At 48.4% G+C, this 21,622-nt stretch overlaps 1 long non-coding RNA gene across 1 annotated transcript; it reads right to left on the bottom strand.

Moving 5' to 3' along the window:
- Positions 1-2,011: 2,011 nt before the first annotated feature.
- On the bottom strand, positions 2,012-21,394 carry LOC146763081 (uncharacterized). Its single transcript, XR_014952587.1, has 3 exons — positions 21,267-21,394; positions 19,882-19,986; positions 2,012-2,126 (listed from the first exon to the last, which is right to left on the bottom strand). It is a non-coding gene; the product is annotated as an uncharacterized LOC146763081 (long non-coding RNA).
- Positions 21,395-21,622: the final 228 nt, after the last annotated feature.

Raw genomic sequence — 21,622 nt, forward strand, 5'->3', positions numbered from 1 at the left:
CTTGTGGATCGAGAGAGTGGAAAAAACCCTGTTCTAAGCATATTTTGGTTCCAATTACTTTGTGTTGGTATAGAGCAGTTACTGGCTATGTTGTTTGAATTCATAGTGTCTCTTGGGGTGGAGGCCCGCATGTGTTTCTGGTCCCTAGGGTTTTTTGAGATCTTAATCCCTCTATGGTCCCTAGGTTTATTTTCTTATCCAGGAATAGCTCTGGTATTGTCCCTAATACGTAGTTTTTGCAGTAGAAGGGCACTGGCCATTATATCCATTGGGCTGGGCTTGGGTGTAATGGCTTGCAGGGGGTTTATAAAGGTGCTGAGGTCTGTTCCTGGAATGTATGGTTCATGGTTATGGTTGCACAGCCAGTTCGTTAGAGGGGAAGCAGGAGAGGAGGCTTTTCAGCCTTTGCTTTCCTTCTTCTCCTCTGAATCTGTTACCTCCCTATTAGAGAATGTTCCATTTCCCCTGACTGTTAAAGAGACCATCTTTCTGGTGTTTAATCTGGTAAGCTTTCTCTATACAGTCTGCAGTCTCTCAAGAATGAAGACTGAGATTTCTAGAGGGGCTGATGAGACCCCTGACCCAGGAGTAGACCAAGGTGTGAGGAATCCTGAGTGGTGTGGGAAATGGGAGGATATGGGCAGTATCTTAAAGGAATTTTCTGACCTTATAGCCTGGGAATTTCCATGTGAACAAATTCAGAATCCAGCCTGAGGTGGCAAAGTACCTTGTCATGGTTTGACACTGGCACAATGCCAGTGCCCCCATGAAAATGCAATCTCTCAATTGAATGCTGTGAAATGCGATCGAGAACAGAGCAAAGCAGGCTCAAACTTAATAACAAGGGAAAAAAAAAATTCTTAAGCTACTACTACTATACTACTACAAAAGGAAAAAGAAAGAAAAAACACACAGAAAATTCAAAATTAAAACCTTCCAAAGCATTCCTCCTCCCACCATCCAACTCCAACAAACCACAGCGAGACACAATCTGGACCCCAGTCAGGTTTCCATGCTCCAGACAATCGATACTCAGTCCATCCAGGGAGAGAGGAGTCCCTCCTGTGCCACAGACTCCCCAAGAAACACAGCTGCCACATCCTGTCTTTCCATGTCACACATGGCACCGCCCTGAGAAAAAGTTTGCCATGGTGGCCCTCTCCTTTCCATGCACAGTGCTCTCACCACCAATGCATGGATGGACAGACTGCTTTTAGGATTTTTCCTTTCAAGGATGCCCTGCCAAGAGGGAAAAAACAACAGTTCAGTTTTTTATTTTTGGGACCACAGTCCCCCCCATTTTCCCCTGGGGCTGAGGGTCCAAGAACAGAGATCTTCTTCTCTTCTTCTTCTCTGAAGACAGGGGGCACCACCACAAACCTCCCTAACTTTTCTCTGTTCACTCCACTTCTGTCTTTTCCCAGCTGAAGCATGGTCTCTTTGGCTCACTGGCATCCTCCTAAAATACAGTCTGTCTTGGAGGAAAAAATCGGTTCAGTCTGTGGCTAGCAAGAAAAAATCCAGCCAAAAGCCACTTCATCATCCCCTCCCACCTAGAATTTCTCCTTCCAACATCCCAGGGTCCAAGCAGTCTCTCTTCCTCTCTTTCAAACCGAGGAGAAAAATTTTACAAAGCTTTCATTTCTCAAGGAAGGGTTAAAAACCCGACTCCCAAGGATGGCTCACTGCCCAGGCTCCAGCTCTCACAGGTAGCTGGGCACCTTGCGGCCCCCTCCGCTCTTCTCCTTCCCTGCGGCGTACTGCTGACGAAACTGCTGCTGTCTCTTTCTCTCTCTCTCTCAAGAGAGACTCTGGGGGGTGAATGGAGACATCCCAAATTTCTCCACCCTTCCCTCTGCAGGGGGCCAGGCCCAGTTCCAGTCCCTCCACCCTTCGGCCTACCTCCAAAGGCCACATGGCTTTTCCTCTCCCCCACCCAGCTCGTCGCCGAGCAGGGGAGAGTCTGCACTGCACGCTGACTGGAACCAAAGAGAGCGAGTTCTCCTGGGAATTCTGCTTTTAACCCCTCTGTGTTCTCCGAGGCGTGTCCACCTTCAATTGGTCAATATCCAAATTGACCTCTTCCTTCTGAGAAAATTCTTTTTCCGTGTCAAACCACGACATACCTGAAAGAGAAGTGCCATGATAAGTCTAATGAGGAAAAAATCATTGCAGTGAGCTGGGCCCTGGCATATGCTTATCGCACCCTACTAGAGACTGTAGGGCAGCAGAGGAAGGAGGGCAGAGAGATAAATCAGCAGATATCCCAGTCACTCAGGCTGCAGCCAACACCCCAGACTCAAAGCCAGAAGCTAAACCAGACTGTAAGCCTCAACCAATGGCTGTTGCTACTAGCACAAGAAGTGGGAAGCGCACAGAAAAGACCGATCGACCAGTGGATGATGATGATGATAATGCAGGAGAAGGACCCTCAATGCCTGCTGACATAAAATCAGAAGTCAAAGCAACTGGTACAAGATCAGAGGCCAATATTGAGTCCTTTTCCCTAAAAGATCTTTGTGGCCTAAAAAAGGATTACACTCGATGAACTGATGACTCTATACTTAGTTGGTTGGTCCATCTTTGGGATGTTGCAGGTGAGGCTACAATTCTGGATGTCACTGCAGCGAGACATTTGGGATCCCTGTCACATGATCCTGTCATTGACCAAGGAATGATGAGGGAGGCTTACCCTCACAGCCTCTGGGCACGGGTTCTGGAAAGTGTAGCACAAAGATAGATGTGTGCAGATGATCTTTATATGCAGCAGACCCAGTGGAAGACTATAGAACAAGGGATCCAATGCCTGAGAGAAATGGCACTGGCAGAGATTATCTTCTCAGATGACATAACAACTAGGAATCCAGACTTGGTACCATTACATCTGTGATGTAGCGAAAACTTGTATAGCTTGGGCCACATGAATATGCTTCTGCTTTAGCAATAATGAAGCGGGATGAGAGGGATGAGACCGTACTCGATATGGCGAAGAAGCTCCGAGCATATGCAGATGCTGTACATGGCCCAGCACATGCCACAATTGCAGCAGTGGAAACACGTCTGCAGAAATTAGAAGACAAGATAGAGGAGAACCATAAGAGACTCAGGGAGGAGATTAAGGAAGACCTTCTCCAAATCTTGGCAGTACAGATCAGAGGTTCTGGTATCCAATGCAGACATTCCTCAGATGGGGAGAGACCCTGAACCTCAAGGCAGGGACTTGGGGAGCTGTCCTGGTTTGTAAGATAAGCTTGTATTCTATTTGCCATCTGTTGGAGGTTGGGCAGGTTTGTTATCTCTTCCAAGAACAATGTTTGCTCCGAAGAGGTAATGGTTTGTTAATGGGCCATTGACTTATTCACTGCAGAGCTGGTAACGTAACACCATCCCATTGTGAGATGCTCCACCCAGAGGGGGAAGCCAAGCACTTTTTATTGTATAAAGGGGTACCTTTTGGGGGGACAGAGCAGCTCTCTCTTTGCGGGATTTCCCAGAGAAGCAGCTCCTTCGGTAGGACTCCCGAGAGAAGCGGCTGGAGCACGATGAGGCGGCGGCGGCGGAGCTCGGAGGCGGCCCCGGCGCAGAGGAAGACCAGCCCAACTGCCACCAGATCTTCAGAGAAAACTATACCCTTCTAAAGATCACCACTTCAGCTGCAATTCATCAGCCACTGCAAGAGGAGCAGCTGTCATTTCAACCGGACTGCTACCAACACCCCGAATCCTCAGGGTGAAATGGCAAGATGGACGGCGCCAGATTCCCACTGAGGTCATCAACAAGATCACAGCTATGTCCCCACCAACCAGCAAAAAGGAAACACAAGCTTTCCTGGGTGCCATAGGTTTCTGGAGAATGCACATTCCTGAGTATAGCCAGATTGTGAGCCCTCTTTATCTGGTTACCCGAAAGAAGAATGATTTCCACTGGGGCCCTGAGCAGCAACAAGCCTTCACCCAGATCAAGCAGGAGATCGCTCATGCTGTAGCCCTTGGCTCAGTCAGAACGGGACCAGAGGTCAAGAATGTGCTCTACTCTGCAGCCAGGAACCATGGGTTGTCCTGGAGCCTTTGGCAGAAAGTGCCTGGGGAGACTCGAGGCCGACCACTGGGATTCTGGAGCCGAAGTTACAGACGTCTGAAGCCAACTACACTCCCACAGAAAAGGAAATCTTGGCTGCCTTTGAAGGAGTTCAAGCTGCCTCGGAGGTAATTGGCACAGAAACACAACTCCTCCTGGCACCCCGACTACCGGTGCTGGGGTGGATGTTTAAAGGAAAGGTTCCTACTACCCACCATGCCACTGACGCCACATGGAGCAAATGGATTGCCCTCATCACTCAACGCGCCCGTATTGGAAACCTGAATCGCCCTGGGATTTTGGAGATAATTACGAACTGGCCAGAAGGTGAAAACTTTGGTCTCACTGATGATGAGGAGCAGGTACAAGTGGCAAGGGCTGAAGAAGCTCCACCATACAACCAACTACCAGCAGAGGAGACCTGCTACGCTCTTTTCACTGACGGTTCCTGTCGCATTGTAGTGATGAACCGGAAGTGGAAAGCAGCCATATGGATCCCCACACGCCAAGTTGCACAAGTAACCGAAGGAGAAGGTGGATCAAGCCAACTCGCTGAACTCAAGGCTGTTCAGCTGGCTCTGGACATTGCTGAAAGGGAGAAGTGGCCAAAGCTCTACCTTTATACTGATTCATGGATGGTAGCCAATGCTCTGTGGGGCTGGCTGGGAAGGTGGAGGAAGGCCAACTGGCAACGTAGAGGAAAGCCAATCTGGGCTGCTGATATATGGAAAGACATTGCCTCTCGGGTGAAAAAGCTGACGGTGAAAGTCCATCATGTAGATGCCCATGTCCCCAAAAGTCGGGCTAATGAGGAGCACTGAAACAACAAGCAGGTAGATCAGGCAGCAAAAATAGAGGTGTCAAAGATAGACTTATATTGGCACCATAAGGGGATGTTGTTCCTGGCTCGATGGGCTCATGATGCCTCAGGTCATCAGGGCAGAGATGCCACCTACAAGTGGGCATGAGACCGAGGGGTGGATCTAACCATGGACAGTGTTTCTCAGGTTATCCATTACTGTGAGACGTGTGCTGCCATCAAACAGGCCAAGCAAGTGAAGCCCTTCTGGTATAGTGGGCGGTGGTCCAAGTATAAGTATGGGGAGGCCTGGCAGATTGACTACATCACACTGCCCCTGACACGCAAAGGCAAGCGCTACGTGCTGACCATGGTAGAAGCCACCACTGGATGGCTGGAGACTTTCCCTGTACCTCATGCCACTGCCCAGAACACCATCTTAGGCTTGGAAAAGCAAGTCCTGTGGAGACACGGCACACCTGAGAGAATTGAGTCTGACAACGGCACCCATTTCAAGAACAGCCTTATCAACACCTGGGCCAGAGAACATGGTATCGAATGGATATATCATATTCCCTATCATGCTCCAGCTGCCGGCAAAGTTGAACGGTGCAACGGACTCCTTAAGACTACCCTAAAGGCACTTGGTGGGGGAACATTTAGAAACTGGGAAATTAACCTGGCAAAAGCAACCTGGATGGTCAACACCCGAGGGTCTGTCAATCGAGCTGGCCCTGCCCAGTCAGAACCCTTACACACAGTAGATGGAGATAAGGTCCCTGTAGTACATATGAAAGGTATTTTAGGGAAAACTGGATTAATCCCACCTCAAACAAAGACCAACCCATTCGTGGGATTGTCTTTGCTCAAGGACCTGGTTACACTTGGTGGGTAATGCAGAAAGATGGGGAGACCCGCTGTGTACCACAGTGAAACTTGGTCTTAAGTGAGAACTGGGTGTAAGATTTCATGGTGTGCAGATGGAAATAGAATAAGGGGTGGATAATGTCCTGGGTTGTAAGATAAGCTTGTATTCTATTTGCCATCTGTTGAAGGCAAACCTGTTGGGCAGGTTTTGTTATCTTTTCCAAGAACCGGTTTTGCTCCTAAGAGGTAATGGTTTGTTAGTGGGCCATTGACTGATTCAATGCAGGGCTGGTAACGTAACACCATCCCATTGTGAGATGCTCCACCCAGAGGGGGAAGCCAAGCACTCTTATTGTATAAAGGGGTACCTTTTGGGGGGACAGAGCAGCTCTCTCTCTTTGCGGGATTTCCCAGAGAAGCAGCTCTCTCTTTGCGGGATTTCCCAGAGAAGCAGCTCCTTCGGTAGGACTCCCGAGAGAAGCGGCTGGAGCGCGGTGAGGCGGCGGCGGTGGAGCTCGGAGGCGGCCCCGGTGCAGAGGAAGACCAGCCCAGCTTTTACCAGATCTTCAGAGAAAACTATACCCTTCTAAAGATCACCACTTCAGCTGCAATTCATCAGCCACTGCAAGAGGAGCAGCTGTCATTTCAACCGGACTGCTACCAACACCCCGAATCCTCAGGGTGTCAGGTTGTGGACTTTATCACTAGTTTTGTTTGTACCAATTGCATTTTCCTTTTTAAATTGTTATCTAGTTTTCTCCTAGTAAAGAATTGTTACTCCCATTCCCATATCTTTGCCTGAGAGCCTTTTAATTTAAAAATCCTGGTAATTCGGAGGGAGGGGGTTTACCTTCTCCATTGCACAGGGTGCTTTTGCCCTCCTTCACAGACTCCTGTCTTGTCAAACCAAGACAAAGGTACACCCCATGAGCTGAGCTGTGGTTCTTCCTGCGTGATTGCAGAGAAAACATGAGGAGATGGGATGAAAAATCTACTGCTGCTCCTGCACAATGGGTGCATGAATTGAAGGAAGGCAAGACTCAGAGTGGAAGTTCCACCAAAAGGAGAGCAGCTCCAGTTGCGTGTAGCTGAACTGCCAGGTACGATGATGATGATGACATGTCCGATCCCCTGGAAGGAACCTCTAAGATATATGCCCAAGGACGCGAGGTGTTACTTTACGGGTTTAGGCACCAAAATGGTGAGAAACGCCAATCACTTGTTTTAAAATTTTAAAACTTTAATAGTAATAAAATAGTTATTAAAAATAGAGTAATAAGAATTTGGACAATCAGAGTTAGGACAATAAAGGATAATACAAAGCAAAGAAATATGTACTGTACGGGTGCCTTCCTAGGGCAATGTAGCCCCAAAAGCACACACGCTAACAAAGGATTAACCCTTAAAAGCAGGAGTGTTAGCGTTCAGGAACACATAATCACGGAATATTATTATATGCAGGTGCTTTTATTTGAAGAGCTCTGGGAACCAGGGGCTTCAGACCCAAATCCGACTCCCACCTGGTTTCAAGCCAAACATGTTTTATATTCTATCATTATGCAACTACATATTTGTAGGAATCTGTGGTATTTAAATGATCCTGAGATTGTAGAAAGTCTCTGTCTTTGAGCCCCGCTGCCAAAGAAGAAGTCGTAATTTATCTGTGCTGGTTTTCAAGTTTGTTTATTCTTGCTTATCTATAACATGTTCTGTCTGACCTGTGGCAGGTCTTTGTTGCAGGACAGCGTGTGGGGCTCTGCCCCTCAGTGACATGTTAGAAACATTATATAACAGAAACTACGTGTGCTATATTTACAATAATGTGCCAATATCAACCACCTATGTTGAACACTGTGTCTCCAGTCTAAACCAATAGAAAAATGCCAACACTACAGTGAAACATGGAGGGCATGAAGAAGAAAAAGGACTAGGCACACCCAATTTCCTCCATCTTGCCTCTTTTGAACGCCTTATCTAGAATCCTAAAATTCTACTTTTGCACCCGTGCCACACTAATTATTACTTATACCAAATATTCAGAGCTTGTAATTCATCCTGTAAGATTGAAAACTCTTTTCCATGGACAGAGATCAGTGTCTCTTGGGGCTCTGTACAGGGGGGTTCCTGACTCCCTTGCCAGGATCCCAGACCTTCCAGGGCAGCCAGAGGGATGCCCTGGATTCCCACACATATTAATTATTAAACTTATATTGTTCTATTGTATACATTGATCGCATTCAAGCATGAATCTCTCGTGATCCCCCTCAAAACTCCCGAACAGAGTTCTCATGATTATTGTTATGATTAACAACAATTATATCTAATTACTAATCAAGCATTACATCTAACAATCATCTCATTTATCATATAATGATTACACACAGGTGCAGTTTCACATGATCTAGCAAAGACAAGGCCTACATTTTCCCAGGGCCTACCCTTAACATTTTCCCAGGGGTTATCAAGCTCAACATCTTGAATTCCCCATGATTTTAGAAACCTCTTACTATCAGTAGCCTTTTGCATATTCATATATCTCAAACATGATGCATAAATTCTTTTCAAAAAAAAAGTATTCTCTGGTTGTTGTCAACTTCTTCCCCTTCATCCTGGTGGCTTCTTAAAGACGGAGAGGAGGTGGAAGGATGTTTGCCTTTTGCGATAAGGAAGCAGTAAGTCTTAAGAGTCTTATTGCTGTTATCTCTATGTGAAGAATTTCTTGATTATCTCCTCCCTTTCTTGAGATAGTTAAAAAGAAATCTTACATCACATAGTTTCCATTATAACATTATGTGACAACCTAAAACTATATCTACCACTCCACTAAAAAAGGATTAATACAGTACAACAAAATAACTTTCCAATATAACAGATATAGAATTCAATTAAATATTTGCAAACAGCTAGACATTTAATATGCATTTTCCACAGAAGGGACTTTGCTCCTGTCTTGGTTCGACAAGACAGGAATCTGCGAAGGAGGGCTAAAGCCTCCTGTGCAATGGAGAAGGTAAACCCCCTCCCTCCGAATTACTAGGACTTTTAAATCAAAAGGCTCTCAGGCAAAGATATGGGAATGGGAGTAACAATTCTTTACTAGGAGAAAACTAGACAACAATTTAAAAAGGCAAATGCAATCAGTACAAACAAAACCAGTGAAAAAGTCCAGAACCTGAGGATTCGGGGTGCCAGTAGCAGTCCTCCTGGGACGATTGCTCCCCTTGCAGTGGTTGATGAACTGCAGCTGCAGTGGTGATCTTTTGAAGGGTATAGTTTTCCTCTGAAGATCTGGTGGCAGTGGGGCCGGTCTTCCTCTGCGCCGGGGTTGCCTCCGAGCTCCGCCGCCGTCGCCTCAGCGCGCTCCGGCTGCTTCGCTGCAAGTGCCGCCGAAGAGAGCTGCTTCTCTGGCAATCGCCCAAAGTAAAGAGCTGCTCTGTCCCCAAAAAGGTACCCCCTTATATCCAATAAAAGAGTGCTTGGCTTCCCCCTCTGGGTGGAGCATCTCACAATGGGATGGTGTTACGTTACCAGCCCTGCATTGAATCAGTCAATGGCCCACTAACAAACCATTACCTCTTAGGAGCAAAACCGGTTCTTGGAAAAGATAACAAAACCTGCCCAACAGGTTTGCCTTCAACAGATGGCAAATAGAATACAAGCTTATCTTACAACCCAGGACAGCTCCCCAATTCCCTGCCTTGAGGTTCAGGGTCTCAAGAGGTGTGGTAACTGTGCCAGTGAAAACAGAGGAAAATGAGTCACCGAGTACCGAGTACTACAGCCTTCTCCATGTTGCTGGCCACTAGACTTCCTGGCTTATTTATCAGCAGCGGAGGTGAGGGGGGGGGGGGGGAAGGGGAAGGGGGGGGCACGTGGGTTGCGTACGCTTTCTTTAGTCTTATTTTCTGACCAACGCACCTGTGGAAGCCCATTGTCCGATTCTTTACATCCCCTGCCATAGTCAGCTGCAGCTTTGCCTTAGCTTTTCTGACCCCATCCCTACAGACCTGGGCGGCATCTTTAGATTCTTCCCAGAATGTGTGTCCCTGCTTCCAGTTTATAGCCATTGATTGCAGAGCTCCAGTCATTTGAGTTGTCCCAGCACATTTCTACTATAGTGATTACATTGTTAGCTTTCCGGCTGCACAGTGGTTTCCAGCTCCTCTTTCTTATGCATGCTGCATGAATTGGTACAGAGGCACTTCCGTTGGGCTGTTGACTGCGTCACTTTTTTGGACAAGGATCAAGCCCCAATTCCTTTGCAGCATTTCTCAAGTATTCCCCTCTTGGTTCCCAACACATCACCAGCCCCTGGCTCTTCTCTGTTGCTCAGAACTCCATTGTCTTTCCCTGCTGAGTCTCCTTTAAAGCCCTCCTTGTAAGTCTAACCGGCTTACCGGCGAAGACGATCTCGCCCCGCTTGGTCGCGTGAATCCCATCAGCTCCCAACAGACCCGGCTTCTTAAAGGTACATCCATGATCATAGAAGCCAAAACCTTGAGCATGGCACCAGCTGCGCAGCCTGGCATTCAGCCGTCCAGTCCGTCTCCTCCTTCCTGGACCCCTTCCTCAGACTGGACACCACCAGAGGCGACCATCACCTGTGCTCCCCATCCTTTTTGCATCGCTCCTACAGACATAATAGACTCCTGGGAGGGTTCTAAGTTGCCTTATCTGACGCTACAGAGAAGAGTAGGAGCAGGCGATAATCTGTAGGGTTCACCAGCCTCGGCAGCCTCTCAGTGACACCGTGAATGCGAGCTCCTGGTAGGCAGCAGCGCTCTCTAGAGAAATCGTCTGGGTGGGAAATGGGTGTCTCAGTGCTTCTCGGGAGGAAATCTCCAATTACTAATACCTTTATGTGCTTCTCTGGTCGCACTGGTTCTAACGTGGGCAGGTGGTTAGGTCAGCTTTGCATGGTTGGCTTTGTCCTGGGTCCCGTCCATTACTCATGTGCTCTTCAGTCTCCAAACCAGGAGCATCCTGTCTGTTATGTAGGGGCAATTCAGGAGATGGGGGAGGGTTCTTCCTTCTACCCTGAGCACAGAAGTGCATCCGGTCTCCTTCATCTCAGGACTTACTTGTGTCAGTCACCCCGAGGTTACATTCTGGCTTACCTCTCTTTTGTGCACTCTGAAGGCAGGACGTCGGTTAGCCTGGGACAGCGTACAATACCTGGCATTGAACTCCTGTCCGTGTACCTGGATTCCGTGCTTCCTGTCAATCTCCTCTTTTAAAACTTACGCGTCCAAGGAGATCTTTCTGCTGGGCACACTTGCAGCTGTGACATCCACCGCTGCCCTCAGGTTCTAAGGGGGACTCTCAGGTACTGGAGCTCTTGCCCTGCCCTTTGTTCATTGACCCTGTCCATCACTCCCGCACAGGGCTGCTGATTATTCTCTCCCTCCTCACACCCTCACTGTGGCAGCAACTCTCTGGCCACAGAGAGAGCAACACATAACTTTCCCAGGCCTTTCTGAGGAAGGCTGCGAGAAGGTCAGAGAAAAGAATGAGAAACAATTCTTATCTTCACTTGCTGCACCTGTTATTGTGAACATGTGGAATGTGTTATGGAGATTTGTTTGCCAAAGGGTGGTTTCTTAATTAGCCAATGGTGATGGTGTTTGGATTGGAGGACCAATTGGGTCCAGGTGTATCCTAACTGTCTATAAAAGCAATGGGTTTCTTAATAATGATATATTTATTTATTTTATAATAAAGAGATCGATCAGCCTTCTGTGAATCATGGAGTCAATGCTAATTATTGCCAGTTTGGGGACGCCCTGCCGCGACAGCTCACTTTTAGTTTAAAGCCCTCCTAATGAGGTCAGCTATCCTACTGGCAAAAACATCTTTGCTCCGCTCAGTGAGGTGGAGCCCCGCTCTCCCAAGCAGATGCTGATCCAAAAACAGGGTCCCATGCTCATAGAACCCAGAACACTGTTGCAAGCACCAGCTCTGCAGCCAATTATTTACCCGCATTATCAGTGTCCTTATCCTACAACACCTGGACGGCATCAAAAGCATCGGTGGTGGGTTGACCTTGGCCGGATGCCAGGTGCCCACAGAGCCGCTCTATCACTCCCCCTTCTCAACTTGACACAGAGAGAAAATAAGATGGAAAACAACTCACAGAGTGAGATAAGGCAGTTTACTAAAGGAAAAGAGAAGGTTTTTGCACAAAAAAGCAAACAGGAAAAACAAATAATTATATCCTCTAGTTCCCATCAGCAAGCACTGTCCGACCACTTTCTAAGAAGCAGGGCTCCAGCACGCGTAGGGGTTGCTCCGAAAGGCAAACCTTGTAAATAACGAATGTGCCCCCTTCCCCCTCCTTAACTTAGCTTTTATTTCTGGGCTGATGTCATATGGTATGGAATAGCCCTCTGGCCACTTTGGGTCAGCTGTCCTGGTTGTGTCTCCTCCCAGGACCTTGCCCACCCCCAGCCTACTGATGAGGGACAGAATGTCGGAGAGACAGCGCTGATGCTGTGCCAACACTGCCCAGCAGTAGCCAAAACGCTGGGGTGTGATCAACACCTTTCTAGCTACCAGTGCAAAGCTCGGCGTGGGAAAATGACCGGGGACCCTGTGGACTGGTAACTGGGGATTCAATTAGAGGAAACTTTGGGGTTATATTAGCATCCTCACAGGAGTTATAACAGTGCGGGAATTATAGGGTAAATCACAGTTGCTGCTCCCTGGGTGGAATGCAGTTGGCATGGCTTGAAACCTATTCCGTCATGATTCCCCATACACACACACACCTGCTAAGGGGGATGGAACGGAGGGTGGAGCAGAGCGAAGGTCAGGCTCTGCAGAAATCCTTGCAGGGAAGGGAACTCGATGGCACTTTGCAGCTGATAAACAGCATACCACCTGTCAACCAAGGGAGATAGGGGAAGATGTCTTACTGCTGAGGCAGCAACTGTGGTGAAATCTCACTCTCCTTAGGTGAACTTGCTTCATTAAAGCATAATAATAATAATAATAATAATAATAATAATAATAATATTAACGTACACCTCCATCCCAAAGTTACCCACCTCCAAAGCGCAACCACCCCTCACTGGGCATGTGCTCTATATTCTTTTTGACTGTATCTTTAAAAGCAAAGCAAGAGAATTTTACACCAATCAGTAACAAAGGTATGCATGACTAGGGTCACTCAAGCTCCACTTAAACACACAGAAATAGTAAAAAAAATAAGTCGAGAATGGGGAAAAGTTAGGGAAGACTCCATCATAGCTGCTGGGATCAGTTGATGGGCTGAACCCGTCTTCTCCCCCATAGAGATGCGTGTTGGATAAGAATCATACTCTATGCATGCTGAACATTTTATTGGGGATTAGAGCTTGTCCGTATATTCCTTCAGATATATTTTTTGCAGTCAGACACTATATCACCGACAATCTTCGAACCGTAACCCGTCACAATTTATATAAATAGAGAGTGCTATTCCGTAAACTGTTAGTGTGAATCCTTGGCGGACGCTACCAGTCGGCAGCAGCAGGTAACACAGTGGGTAAAGGGGAAGACCTGCTGAGGGGTCTCCCTTACACTGTTGGTGTGTTTCCCTAAGTCAGTCGAACCAGCCTCTGATCCAGTAGGACTGCTCAGTGAAGGATCGGCACAACGGTCTCAACCTTCCTGAAACACAGACAAATTAAACACTACAGACTAAATCCCCCCGCAACAAGGGTCAAGGAAGCCTCCTCCCTTTTTCACGTGACACACGGCACTGTGAGAGATGCTATGGGGAAATGAACTCCATCTTAGCAACACCCAAACCAGCATCATTGGGGCCGGATTCTCAGCTGTCCTTTGCTGCTGAAGTTGCAGTTATAGAAGATGGATTGGTACCCGCCCTTCACTCAAATCAACATTCAGTCCCTAATTAATTTTCCTGTTCCTAAAATCTCTAAGCCACCAACCCCCTTCTGCAAGGAAGAACATGCCTTTCAGGCTTTATGAGGTCAGACCTTGGCGGGCTGCCAGGGGCTCAAACAGCTGTTCTCTCACCACCCCTTCTCAATAGGACAGGAGGAGACAATAAGATGAAAAAGTTCCTTCAGGACATAGCCACCTGCCAGATCTAAGGGCATCAGGGAAATAACCGCCCCAGACAGCGCTTTGCCCTCTCTTAAATATGCTTACACAGGGGTGCCACCAGCTTTGCCGAGTTGCTCAGCCTTGGCTCCCAGGGAAGTCTGGTGCCGAGCTGGTGAAAACTAGCTGCGTCTAGCACAGAGCAGACCCTGGCCTCTTCTCACAGAGGCCATGCCTGCAGGCCGCACTCTGTGTCCAGTTCTGGTCCCCAGAATTCAATTAAAAAGGCAGACAGACTGGAGAGTGTCCCAAGGAGGGCCATGAAGATGCCCAAAGGGCTTGAGAACCTGCTTTTGCTGATACTTTTTCTGGCGATTCTTTAAGCGACCTAAAACACCCATTTGCACCAATTGGCATCGTCAGAGGGATGGCAAGAGATATCGTTGTTGAATACTTACAGAAGCAGGGAATAAGCCTAAGTCCTAAATACTCGGACAAATGGGCTCAGCATGATCCAAAAGCTGTGGAAGAACATCTAAAAGCAGCTAGCAGCTGCATGAAGGCTAGCAATGACAAAGGAATTAGTTGCAAAATGTTAGGCACCTGCCTAGGCTCAGGGGGAACCTCCACACGGTATTCCAGTAGTTCAAGGGAGCCACATGGAGAAGACAAGGGACAACGGGCACAAGTTGCACCAGTCCCCGTTGCTGGAGGTTTTTGCAGATGCGATAGGACAGGGTGCTAAAGAATCTCATCTAGGCTCCCTTTCCCACAAGAGGCTGCACCAAATGATCTTTCAAGGTCCCTTCACACCTGGGCTGGTCTATGATACTACAATTCTCCAGTGGGGGCTGGGGAGTTTTAGCTGGGGGGGTGGGCTCTTACACTCAGGGGATCTGCAAACTGTCTGCGGCATGGTGCCGTGGGAGGTTGTGCGCTCTGACCGGGGACTTTGCTGCGCTGCAACTCAGCACTACGATTGAGTTCTGCCTACCTTCCCCACCTGTGCCCGCTGCTGATGAGAAGATTCCAGCCGTCAGCTGTCCGCCGCCCACACCTCGACCACTACTAGCACTGAGACCAGCTGCCACCCCTGGGAGTTTGCAGGAACCTTTTTGAAAGGGGAAGCACCCCCTTTTCCTCTCTCATCTAGGTGCCAGTCCAGGCCACCTGGGGAGGTTCTGAGCTCGCATCAGAGCGGCCTCTGCTAGCGGCAAATCAGCTACTGCAGCTTTTGCCTCTCCTCTCCTTGCGGTGTCCTTTCGCGTCTTTGAAATACCCACTTCTGAGGTAATCTATGCCGAGGATACACAGGGCCTCTGGACCAGTCACAATGGGGTGTTTGTGCCATTCCTTCCTGGTCAAGCTCACTTCAGCTTCCAGTCCAGTCAGCTGTTGGGATCCACCTGTCACCCCAGAAATAGAGATGGATTCTGCCCCCACATTTCTCAATGGCATTAAAGTACCTTGTGTGCCAGTGTCAACTAAAGACTTATACTTTTTGGGGTCTGATCTGCCAGGCCATCGGATCAACACAATCCAATAGACCCTCTCCTTTACCTGGCTAGAGGCAGAGCTTCTCTAGTTCTGGTCACGGTACTTATTGTTCCCTTCCTTTAAATATGACCAGGAGGTCGCTTCAAGAGGATTGCACATAACATCATCACTCCTATGCTGCCGGGAGTATACTCTCGTGGAGTGTACAATCTCTCCTTAGCTGGGGGACGCCTGCTCCCAATAGCAGAGACTCTCGTCTGTCCTGGCGAGATATGGAAGATTCCCTCCCTAAGCTCCTCTCTTAGTTTCTGGTAGCCCTCTTCAATTTTCTCTTCCAGGCTCCAGACATGCTCAGCCAGTTTCATTTCCACCGGCGAGACGTGGGCCCGTAACGGGGCGGCGACAGTGTCTTCATAAATGCTGAGTTTACTAACCAATGCACCCACCTCATCTTCTCCCTCCCTCCATTGCAGCGTCGCTAAGTAACAGGAATATATTTCTGACCCGAGCTGAGCGAATTTCAGCCACATTTGTGATGCATACTGGACACCGTCTAGACTTTTAGGGAATCCCTTGTCCTCTGAAAAAAAGGATCTCCAGCACAGATAATTCCCTCAGGCATCGGACACCTTGTTCCATCATGTTCCACTGTCCTCGCGGCACATGGAGATCCTCCTTTACAAAGGTGTCTTTCCCTCACACTTGACAGCAGTCGTTGCCAGAGGCTCAAAGTTTCCTGTCTTTTCCCGATCCCCTGGTCAACAGCCACACCCCCGGACACTGGATCCCAGTTGCCTGGCTTCGCTACCATCTAGAATTGCATCATTAGCCATGGCATCCCAGATTCAGAGCAGCAAGGTCAATATGGACTCATTTGCCTCACGTGTGAACTCTTTACGCAGCTCACGCAATTTGCCCAGGGATAGGGATCGAGTGACGTTTTCTGGCTCCGTCTCTTCTGCTGGATGCGAAGGTCCTGCCTCTTCCTCGTCACTCACTATGCAGATTTTCTTTTCTGAACAAGGGCGACTGCTACCAGCTTAGGCTGTCCTTCTGGTTCAGCAATGGCTTGCATGCATACGGTGCCTGTTGATTTGTTTCCTTTTCCTTCTGGCTCAGATGTGGTTTGTGTGGACATGGTTCCTGTTGAGTTGTTTCTTTTCTCCTCCTCCGGAAAGTGTTGTACCATACCAAGCAGTGTCTGGTAAGCAATGGTCAAGGCCCAGCATGTTGCTGTGAGTTGTCCATCTCTGGAGCTGTCAGAGCCTTTTCCCTTCACATAACTTATTCTTTTAACAGGGTCCTTGCAGTTATTCAGAGGTGAACTTCCAGATCATTGGAAGGGAGAAATTTTATAAAATACTGGCCCATCTCCTTTGACATCCCATGCCACTCAGGATGATCTGCTCCTAGGGCAGGTCTCCAGACAAATTCCCTAGAAGCCTCTGTCCTGACTCTAAGCATGGTGTAGACAGTGCAAGCCGTATAGGGAAAACTTAGCAGAACTAACAGGAAGGTTATGCTGTCCTTAACATCTAGAGGGAACTCAACATTCTCAAAAACTGTTGTAGCAGGCCTGAAGGGCTGGAAAAAAACATTCTCTCCTCTTCACCCCACAGGCTTGATGCCTTATATTTTTCAAATCCTGTACTGCACTAGTGCAGAACTCTCAACTCCATATAAAGCGTTAGCTAACTGTCTCCACATTTTAGTCAGACAAAACAACCCATCTAGGCCTGAGATCCAAGGACACCCTACTGCCTCAGGCCCCGGAAAGTATAAGCAAAAGTGAACTGGGGGAGGCGAGCAAACTGGGGGCATACGACTTCATTACCTGAAGCTGTAATTAGAGGATTAACCCCTGATATGTAAATGGACCAAACTTATATCTGTCTGAAAAACTCGTCACCATCGTCCATCTTGGGTGTAGCCTCTGAGGCTTCTGACTGCCCAAGGTGTACCTTTTGAAGGCCTTTAATAAATACCTACTTTTATTCTCTTAAACCTTGTCTAGCCTCTGTTCCAGGTAGCCACTCCAAGGCATCAGGCTGGGTGCCAATATTAATGAGGCCCCAGAGGTAGCAGCCCAGACTAGGACAGGCAAACAAGACCGAATACACATTCCAAATGAAACTCAGTGCCGCTGATGTTATCGTGCCATAAACGCAGTAAATCAGCAAAGCAATTTTGATTCCTCTCCTGATCGTAAAGAGAGCATCATGAGGGGCAAATACTCCCCCCTATGCAGAAATATGTACAGGGCACAACATGCACGTGAATACACCGAGAAACAGGATGACCAGGAAAGTTGCTATACCCCAATACACAAATGCTTTAGAACAAAACTGGAATTCCGACCTCTCTCGAGCCTCACACTGGGCCCCAAAAGATGTGCTGGTTTAAAAGTAAACCGGCAGGAGAAATTAATCCCATTCAACTACCTCAAGAGAGGTTACAGGTCAGAGTTACAATTTACTCGAGATTACAAAAAATACAATGATACAGAGAAAACTGGTTTTAACCCACAAAGTCAGAGTATAAATTGGCACACTGCTCGTAAGGTGAGGGTCACAGTACTGTTGAAATTCTGGTCTTCCCCCGGATCCATCAAATGGTGGTGCCCCAAGTTCCCAAAGCCAAAGATTATATATATGCTCAGGTTCAGGTGAGAATGCTCAGTACCTCCCCCAGGACAGGGAGTTTCACAGTGGAGGAATGCAATACTGTGAGTCATGGGATATTCAGGGAGTCTTTGATGGTCTAAGTCGTTGCAGCTGCCTATTATCCAAGTGCCATTGAGTCCATTATGGCCCATTAGCAGAAATGACCCCGCAGGCTGGGTGGGAATGTGCGGGTACTTCCCCAGAGGGGAGTTATCAGGGCTGAGTCATTTGTGTGAAGAAAAGAAACACTACCCTGCCCTTTGAAGGTTTGCCTCTTCTCCCTTATCTCATTTCACACTCATCTTTGTAGCCTGAGGTGTTTGGTGTACAGGAGGCAGCTACTGCAAGTGATCCATCATTAGCAGTTCATCAGGAATGACAGAGGGTGGTACAATACAGTTTGCTGACATGCACATAGTGCCAAACTGGCACCCGACTCCTGTTACCAGGACACCCAGGTCCAACAGGAGGTGGATGCTACCAACACAGGGCACCACGATGAAACCACCCTCGGAAAGCATGCATGTAGCCTCACACACAGTATCTTATACAGTTTTAGCTGCAGCCTACACGGCCTTTCTGTACGTTGGCGTACCACTGCCAAAGAGCTAAGAATTTGCTTCCTACAAGACGCGCTTCCAGCTTCACACAAACAGGCCAATCACTACCTATCCCTGAAATGCTGTTACCTGGCTGAAACATTCCACATACTTGCATTCCAGGGAGACACCGTTTGAACTTGCAGAACTACTTCCCCTCAGTAAGACACGCAAGACGGAGGTGATATCCCCATGACAAATCTTTATTGTGCAACTGCTGCTCAAAGCTTTTATTACCTTCCACAGACACACGGAAAAAAAAAAAAAATATTACACATCAAAAGCCGCTAGATTGATGGGCAACAGACGAAATCCATTCAGTGGCGATTTGTACACTTGCAGCAACTCTTGCGGTGCCAAAATCTTAGCCAGGCGGCCAGCCCAACTCACGGCCACCCTGAACGGGTAGATGCATGCGATAGACGGACTGCCCACCCTCGGGCCCTTCATCCACAACCATCCGGAATCCATTGGTCAGGCCCAGGTGAGCAACACACATCTCGCCAACAATCATTACATGCCCAAGAAGCTGGAGAAGGAAGTACAAACCCATAAATAAGTAAAATTAAAAGAAAAAGGAACACATAAAGGGCGCAGGAAGGGAAGGAACGAGAGCAGAGAACCACCCAGAGAAAGCAGCTAGCCAATTCCTAGCAATTCAACCATTGCATGTCAAATTAATGGCCGTCCGACTGCCGGGAACTGAAGCGTTCCAAGCACAGTCACCAAGACCAATTATGCACGCCATAGGGGCAACAGAGAGCTAGGCAATGTTTCTCAAGCTAAACAGCAAAGGACTACAAAACAGCCACACAAGCTGACTTTGTCTCAGGATTAAAGCCCCCATTGTGTCTTCAGGCAACATAACCAACCCTGGTGGAAAAGAAACTTTACGCTGCCTTTTGCGTAGGTTTACAAAGTCTTTGAACATGGCTTTCATAGCTAAAAGACAAAAATCCAGCACCTCTCAACCAGCTTTGTCCTTCCTTGCCGCTGACCTGCCAAAAACCCCAAGCGCTCTTCTGCATGTTAGAAGTTCTACTACTCTTACTCTAAACCATGACAATAGGCACCAGACTGCGCTCCAAAACAACACTGCATTTTGCACCAGAAATACATACCCAGGGACCAGTACTGCTTGATAGCACTGCTTTTAGTCAAAAAGCTCAACTCCATTACAAGCTAGAGGCAAAAAGATGACAGCGCCAGAAAACCCAAAGGAGCCTACAGTGCCCTATCAAGGGGGAAAGGGGGCATAGGAAAGAGTCCAGTAAATGAGGAACTATCTACAGGTACAGCTTAGCATACAGAAAGCTCACACAGTACTTACAGATTCACCAGAACCTCCTGCTTCAGACAACTCGATAATTGGCTCCTTAGGCATGACTAGGAAAAGCGTCCCGTCTAGGGGCAAAAGATCATGGAACGTACGGCACTGGAGGAAGATTAAACAGTTAAAACATAACCGGCTTTAGAGAAAGGTAAGAGCTTATGCAAAAACCATCTGCCCCACTGAACTCCTACAGAAGCAGATTACCAGATACCCAAACACCAGCCAGAACATTGATTTTTCTTGCATTATTATAATGCTTTCTATACCCAAAACACGACATCTTTACAGAGCCCCCTCCACAACTGGGATTTGTCACGAAAGACAATGGGGGAAGGAGACAGGCCACTACTTGCAACTAACAACCTCCGGTATGTTTTAGTTTCGGGCTGATTGTTTCCTATGCAGTTTTTCTATTGGATGTGGGCCATGCGGAGACTGGAGGCAAATGGCTTAACTGAATCATCAAAGAGTTTAGTGAAGTGGAAGAGCAGCGGCCATTCGTTTCCCACAGGACAGGGAGCTCAAGTATCGAACACACGCATAATGACAGGCAGCCTGCAAGTGCATAGGATGAGTCTGTCTTCTATACTGCATGCAAGCTCTGCCTTTAAAAGCAAAAGGCACCCCTAACTGTTAACGTTCAGCATTTTAATAACTAAGTCATATGGGAAATTACCTTACAGTTAACATCGCATAGGCAACGCCTGTACTGGTTTCCCCCGGGGCTAAGCAGCTCACTCTAGTTTCCAGTACTAACACTCATGACCCTTGCAAGAATGCTGTTATCACGGTCTTACTTCCCCACAGAAACAAGTTCTGGAAAGCCATTGCAGCCTGCAGGATGACCACTTTGTAATTTTTTTTTAATTTTTTTTTTTTTTTTAACTACAGAAAGCCGTAATTCCTTGCCCTAATAATCCAGCTTGCGAGTTCAGAACCAAAGCCTAGCACAGCGAAGCTGCTGTTATGCGTAGTATAAATTCTCATTTATAACACTGCGAAACCTCTTCGATGCTGTTAGGAGACACATTGAGGCCAAGTTACCGTCAGAGGTCCTTCTCTACGCGCGCACACGACACGGTGGGGGTGGAATGCGAGGCGAGTGCGGACAACAGCAGCAACCCAATACGCCCGCGGCAGCCGGAGGGGTGGGGGTGCGGCTCAGAACAGGTTTAGGGGACGGTGCAGTAGAGAGCGCCACAACCCACAGAGGCCCCGTCCTTCCCCCGTCCCTGCACCCACCCGCAGCAGCAGCACCCTGCCGCGCGCCCGGGAACCGCGCGCCGGGTCCTCGGCTCAGATGCCCGCAAGCGCGGGAGGAGGGGGGAGGGGGAGGAGGGGGAAAGGAAGAGGAACCGCGCACAGAGCAAGGGTGCGGCTACCTCCTCGTCCTCGTCGCTGACGACACCAGAGAAACGCCTTGCCGATAATCTTTCCGAAGACAGTAGTGGCGCCACCAGGGCCAGAGGCCAGCACGCCGACACTCTCGCCAGCCAAGGACAACGCCCGTAGCCGCCCCGACACTTCCTCCACTAAGCCGAGCCCTCCGCGGCGCCCATTGGGCCGACGGATCGTGGCCCGCGTCTCGATTTGCTGTCTCGCCTGTCATTTTCGCTTTTCCCCGCCCCCTTGGCCAGCACGCCAACACTCTCGCCAGCCAAGGAGAACGCCCGTGGCCGCCCCGACACTTCCTCCACTAAGCCGAGCCCTCCGCGGCGCCCATTGGGCCGACGGATCG

Source organism: Lonchura striata, chromosome W (genome assembly GCF_050655825.1).
Source record: "Lonchura striata isolate lonStrDom1 chromosome W, ASM5065582v1, whole genome shotgun sequence".
NCBI classification, from domain to species: Eukaryota; Metazoa; Chordata; class Aves; order Passeriformes; family Estrildidae; genus Lonchura; species Lonchura striata.